General features: G+C 38.2%; 1 non-coding gene across 1 annotated transcript; it reads left to right on the top strand.

Moving 5' to 3' along the window:
- Positions 1 to 218: 218 nt before the first annotated feature.
- LOC115836779 lies at positions 219 to 320 on the top strand. The gene has a single exon (XR_004031799.1). It is a non-coding gene; the product is annotated as a U6 spliceosomal RNA (small nuclear RNA).
- Positions 321 to 5,600: the final 5,280 nt, after the last annotated feature.

The following is a 5,600-nucleotide window of genomic DNA, read 5'->3' as shown; positions in this document are numbered from 1 at the left end:
TTGCTTTCACATGAAAATGAAAGCAATGAAAATATAGAAATATTATCCTCCCCAAATAGATTACTTACAACTCTAATGCAAATCTCAGTAGATTACCCTGCACAATTTGGTAAGAAAACTCTAAAATTTCCAGGAGGATGCAAAGGTCAGAAATAGACAAATTTTAAAGAAGGAGCAAATTGTGGAAGAATTTGTTTTACTGGATACCAAGATTTTTATAGTTACAGCAATTAAGATAATATGGTGTTTCGATATAGAGAAGATTATCATGGCCCCGACACAAGGATGACATGCAAATTTGTGAAGCGTTCCATGTTTTTGAGTCATCATGAACAGATGAATAAAGGGCTCTTTTTGTCATTTTCTGAAAAATAATAAAAAATATTTTCCTTTCTTCAAGGAAGTGAGTATTTTGTAGCTGAAGGAATGGCTTTCACAGAATATGAATAAGTTCAGTTATGAAAGATACCAGTAAAGAAAAATAAAATAAAATAAATAAAATGGGGGAAGCATCCCCCCCCCTTGGTTTAAGACAAAAGAAGAAAAGATAATATGGTGTTTCTACAATGATAGAGAAATACTACAATAAAATAGAATGGAAAACCCAGAATCATACCCATTCATAAAAACAGTAGATTTAAAACAAAACTGTCACTGCAGTCAATGGAAAAAGTATGGCCATTTCAATAAGCAGAACTTGGTTAATTGTATAGTCATAGTAAAAAATATATATATATATTTGCATTATTTATGCATTTTGTGTGTGTGTATACACACACACACACACACACACACACACACACATATATACTTAAATCCCTAAAACATACCTTCCTACTTCACATCATATAAACACAGGAAGTATTATAGATGTAAATAAGAAAGATAGGATAAATATATCTTTTAGATTTTAAAATATTTTCTTTTTTGATAAAAAAAAGTCACCTTGAATAGGACTTAAAAGCATTAACTGTAAGTGAAAATGCTGATAAATTTAACAATGCTATAATTAAGAACTTTTACTTATCAAAGGACAAATGGGGAAAATAAAAAGGCACACCACGGCAGGTAAAATATATTTACAGGCCAGGCGCGGTGGCTCATGCCTGTAATCCCAGCACTTTGGGAGGCTAAGGCAGGTGGATCATCTGGGGTCAGGAGTTTGAGACCGGGCTGACCAACATGATGAAACCCCTGTCTCTACTACAAATACAAAAAATTAGCCGGGTGTGGTGGCAGGAGCCCGCAATCCCAGCTACTCAGGAGGCTGAGGCAGAAGAATCGCTTGAATCCAGGAGGCAGAAGTTGCGGTGAGCTGAGATCACGCCATTGCTCTCCAGCCTGGGCAACGAGTGCAACTCCATCTTAAAAAAAAAAAAAAAATTTTGCAAAATATATAACTAGCAATGGCTTTAAATCCAGAAAATATGCAATGTGAAACATTTACAAGCACTCCTGAAAACAAATTTGCGTAATTTACTAAACGTGAATAAATTCATGTTCTAAGACTCAGAAATACTATTTTCAAATATATTTCCCAACAGAAATATGTTCACATATGCCTAAAGATACATGTATAAGAATGCTTAAGACAGTATTTTTTATTCAAGCCATAAACTGGAAAAATTACCTCAACAGTGGTTACAGATAAATATATTGTGGTACATTCATTCAGTGCAGTACAGCAATCACAACAAATAAAATATCACTCATGCAATAAAATAGGTGATTCTCACAAAAATAAAGAACACCTAGAATTCTGCCTTTATAAAAGAAAAACAAATAGAAAAAAATGAAACTCCAGTATTGAGGAACAAATGTGAGAGTGTAATATTACAAGGAAAAGTAAGTCAGTAATTTTCATAAAAATCAGGAGAGAAGAGATGGGGAGAGAGCCCTCAAAGAGGTTCTAGAGTGGAGTGCTAGCACGTTGCGTTTCCTGACTTGTGTGGTGCTGTGTTTATTTGTGATAATGCATTGGGTTTTATTCTGTTTCTCTCTCTCTCTCTCTCTCTCTCTCTTTATTTTTGAGACGAGGTCTGGCTATGACCCAAGGTGGAGTGCAGTGGCACAATCTCAGCTCACTGCAGCCTCCACCTCCCCAGGCTCAGGACCTCCCAGGCTCATTCTCCCACCTTAGCATCCCAAGTAGCTGGAACTACAGGTGCACACCACCAAGCAGCTGATTTGTGTATTTTTTAATAGAGATGGGGTTTCACCATGTTGCCCAGGCTGGTATAGAAAGATGAAGATTCACATGGTACTGACATTTTTGTAAGGCAATGTCTGATCCTGCTCTGAATTCCTTACCTATAAACTGGAATAAAAATAGCCGTGTTCACGAAAAAAGCCAAACTCTGTAAAATATTTGAAGAGATTTATTCTGAGTTGGATTAGAGAAACATGACCCGGGACACAGCTTGAGGAGGTCCGAAGAATATGTGCCCTGGGTGGTTGGGTTATAGATTGGTTTTACACATTCTAGCGGACAGGAGTTACAGGCAAAGACATAGATGAATACACATAACATACACATTGGCTCAGCCTGGAAAGGCAGGACATCTTAAAGCAGGGAGCTTCCAGGTTCTAGATAGATTCAAAGATTTTCTGATGGGCAATTGGTTGAAAGAGTTAAGCCCTGCTTAGAGAGTTAAAGTCAGCATAAAGAAATGCTTGAGTCAAGAAAAGGGGGTGGGGGAGGTGGAAGCCCAGGCTCTTGTCATGTAGATGAAGCCTCCAGGTAACAGGCTTCAGAGAGAATAGAAGGTAAATGTCTCTTATTGGACCTCAGAAGGTGTCGGCTCTCTGGAAAAGACCTAGTGAGGGACCAGCATCCTTTTTACACTTGCACTTTTACTTGCGCTTCTTACCGACTGCAAATTTCCCCAAGAGATGGCTTTGCAGGCCATTCCAAAATTGCCAAATAAATATATTTTGAGGTAAAATACTTGGATTTGCTTTAGGGTCTGCGATGTGTCATGTGATGCTATACCAGAGTCAGGTTGGGATTTGGTGTCTTACTGCTACAAAGAGCCTGCTCTGTCAGTCTCGAGATCTCTGTTTTAACGTGAATGCTGGTCAGTTGTGCCTGAATTCCAGAGGGAGAAGGATGTAATGAGGCATGTCTGCCTCTCCCTTCCTGTCATGGCCTGAACTAGTTTTCAGGCCTCTTTGCAATTCCTTCGGCCAAGAGGGCGGGGCCGTTCAGTCCATGGGGGACTAACAATTTATTTTTGCTTTACAGTCTGTACCTGATGAAGTTGTTGGTATGTACTTTTCAATGGATTTGAACAGGAAAAAGCACTCGGAATTGTGTCTGACACATAACAAGCACTCAATAAATGTCAGCTTTTGCTGCCATTAGCCTAATTTTCAGTGTCATCCCTGTTATAAAAGGATTTATATCTCTTCTTGTAGCATAAACGCAGGCAGATTTGGCACTTAACTAATGATGAGTAAAGTAATCAACAATAGCTAATGTATACTGAAAAAAATAACATTAGATTTTGTCTCTGGTCAACTTTCCCTATTATATTTTGCAGAAGCAAACAAATAGGTTCTGGATTCTATCAAATGGTATAAAATACAGTGCTCCTTGGAGGCACAATAGGGCTTTAGTGCAAATACAATGAGTTAGTAACAGTGAAACTTTGGCAATGGCTAATCAATATTTTACTTGCTTCAGGGTCCAAGACTACTTGATTTTTTTTTCTTTCTTTCTTTTTCTTCTTTTCTTTCTTTCTTTTTTTTTTTTTTGAGACGTAGTTTTGCTCTGTTTGCTCAGGCTGGAATGCAATGGCACGATCTCGGCTCACTGCAACCTCTGCCTCCTGGGTTCAAGTGATTCTCCTGCCTCAGCCTCCCAAGTAGCTGGGATTACAGTCGTGTGCCACCATGCTCAGCTAATTTTTTAATGTTTTTAGTAGAGATGAGGTTTCACCATGTTGGCCAGGCTAGTCTCGAACTCCTGACCTCAGGTGATCCACCCACCTTGGCCTCCCAAAGTGCTGGGATTACGGGCATGAGCCACCGCACCTGGCTGGCTGCTCTTGAAGATATGAAAAACAGAGCATTTTGGGTCAATAAAAGGTAGAAAAAATCATATCTACAAACGTATGGAAAAAAATAAAAGATAATATTTCAACCACCATTAATGTGGCAGTTTGTTTCTTGTAAATTTCTTTATGGATCATGGATTTTATAATTCTGTAACACTATCTGAAGCTATTCTCTCAATGTTTTCTCATTATTTATATGATCATTGTCAAATATTTATGTGCCATTTATCAAAAAAAAACCCAACTCCATTTACATTTCAACATGCAGTTTTTTAAGATCTTCCCCCAACAACTGTAATTGACTTATTGACACTTCATATATGCTGTGCTCTAATTTATTTCCACCTAATCATCGTCAATATTTTCAAAGGATAAACACAGGACACTTTTTGGTTTTCCTATGAATTTTTCATTTTGTTTTCTTTTATCTCAGTTATAGGAAAGAAGGGAAGATGTGGTAGGATGAGATGATGACTACATCTTGGGAATTCATCTGGGGAAATGAACATTTAAAAAGTGACATGCCGTCTACTTTGAAGAGTCAAGGAAAATATACTTCAAACTGGGTGTGAAGGAAGAGAACAGTAATAGCTCAGAGCTGGCCAATGATCAGACTTCCACACGAGGTGCAAGGAACACACTTTACTTACTTGCACAACCACATAGAGCTGGAAAGCCTTCTGCTTCACGTAATGGTCTTGTTATATTCTTTCTTTTAGCAATAGCATTTTGAGTGAGACTTCCTAGGTTGACTCATAGATATGGTTTTCTGCCATAAAACTCTCAGAGGCATGTGAACCACAGCAACTCCATCTTGAATAGGGACTGGGTAAAATAAGGCTGAGACCTACTGGGCTGCATTCCCAGATGGCTAAGGCATTCTAAGTCACAGGATAAGATAGGAGGTCAGCACAGGATACAGATCATAAAGACCTTTGCTGATAAAACTGGTTGCAGTAAAGAAGCCAGCTCTAACCCACCCAAACCAAGATGGCAACAAGAGTGACGTCTGGTTGTCTTCACTGTTACACTCTCATTAGCCCCGTGATAATTTACAAATGCTATGATAACATCAGGAAGTTACCCTATATGGTCTAAAGAGGGGAGGCAAGAATAATCCACCCCTTGTTTAGCATATCATCAAGAAATAACCATAAAAATGGGCAACCAGCAACCCTTGGGGCTGCTCCACGGAGTAGCCATTCTTTTATTCCTTTACCTTCTTAATAAACTTGTTTTCACTTTACGGACTCGCCCTGAATTCTTTCTTGCACGAGATCCTGTAACCAAAGGGCTGATAGACATAACCTACTTTTACATGAAATATTCTTAATACCACTTCAAGTAAAACTTTTCAGAGATCTCTAAACACCCTGTTTCTTAGTGAATTCTTAACCTTGTACCGTCCTTTTTCCTCCTTCGTTGAGACGTAGCATAATCCTTTTTAATCGTATGTGTATACAGACCCCCCCTTATATTCATTATCACATTATTTATTAAATGCGCATTCTTAATGTAAATGCCAAATAGTATTCTTGGAAT

Source organism: Nomascus leucogenys, chromosome 9 (assembly GCF_006542625.1).
Source record: "Nomascus leucogenys isolate Asia chromosome 9, Asia_NLE_v1, whole genome shotgun sequence".
Taxonomy (NCBI): Eukaryota; Metazoa; Chordata; class Mammalia; order Primates; family Hylobatidae; genus Nomascus; species Nomascus leucogenys.
The sequence above is the reverse complement of the archived record's forward strand: the minus strand, read 5'-3'. Positions and strand labels throughout refer to the sequence as shown.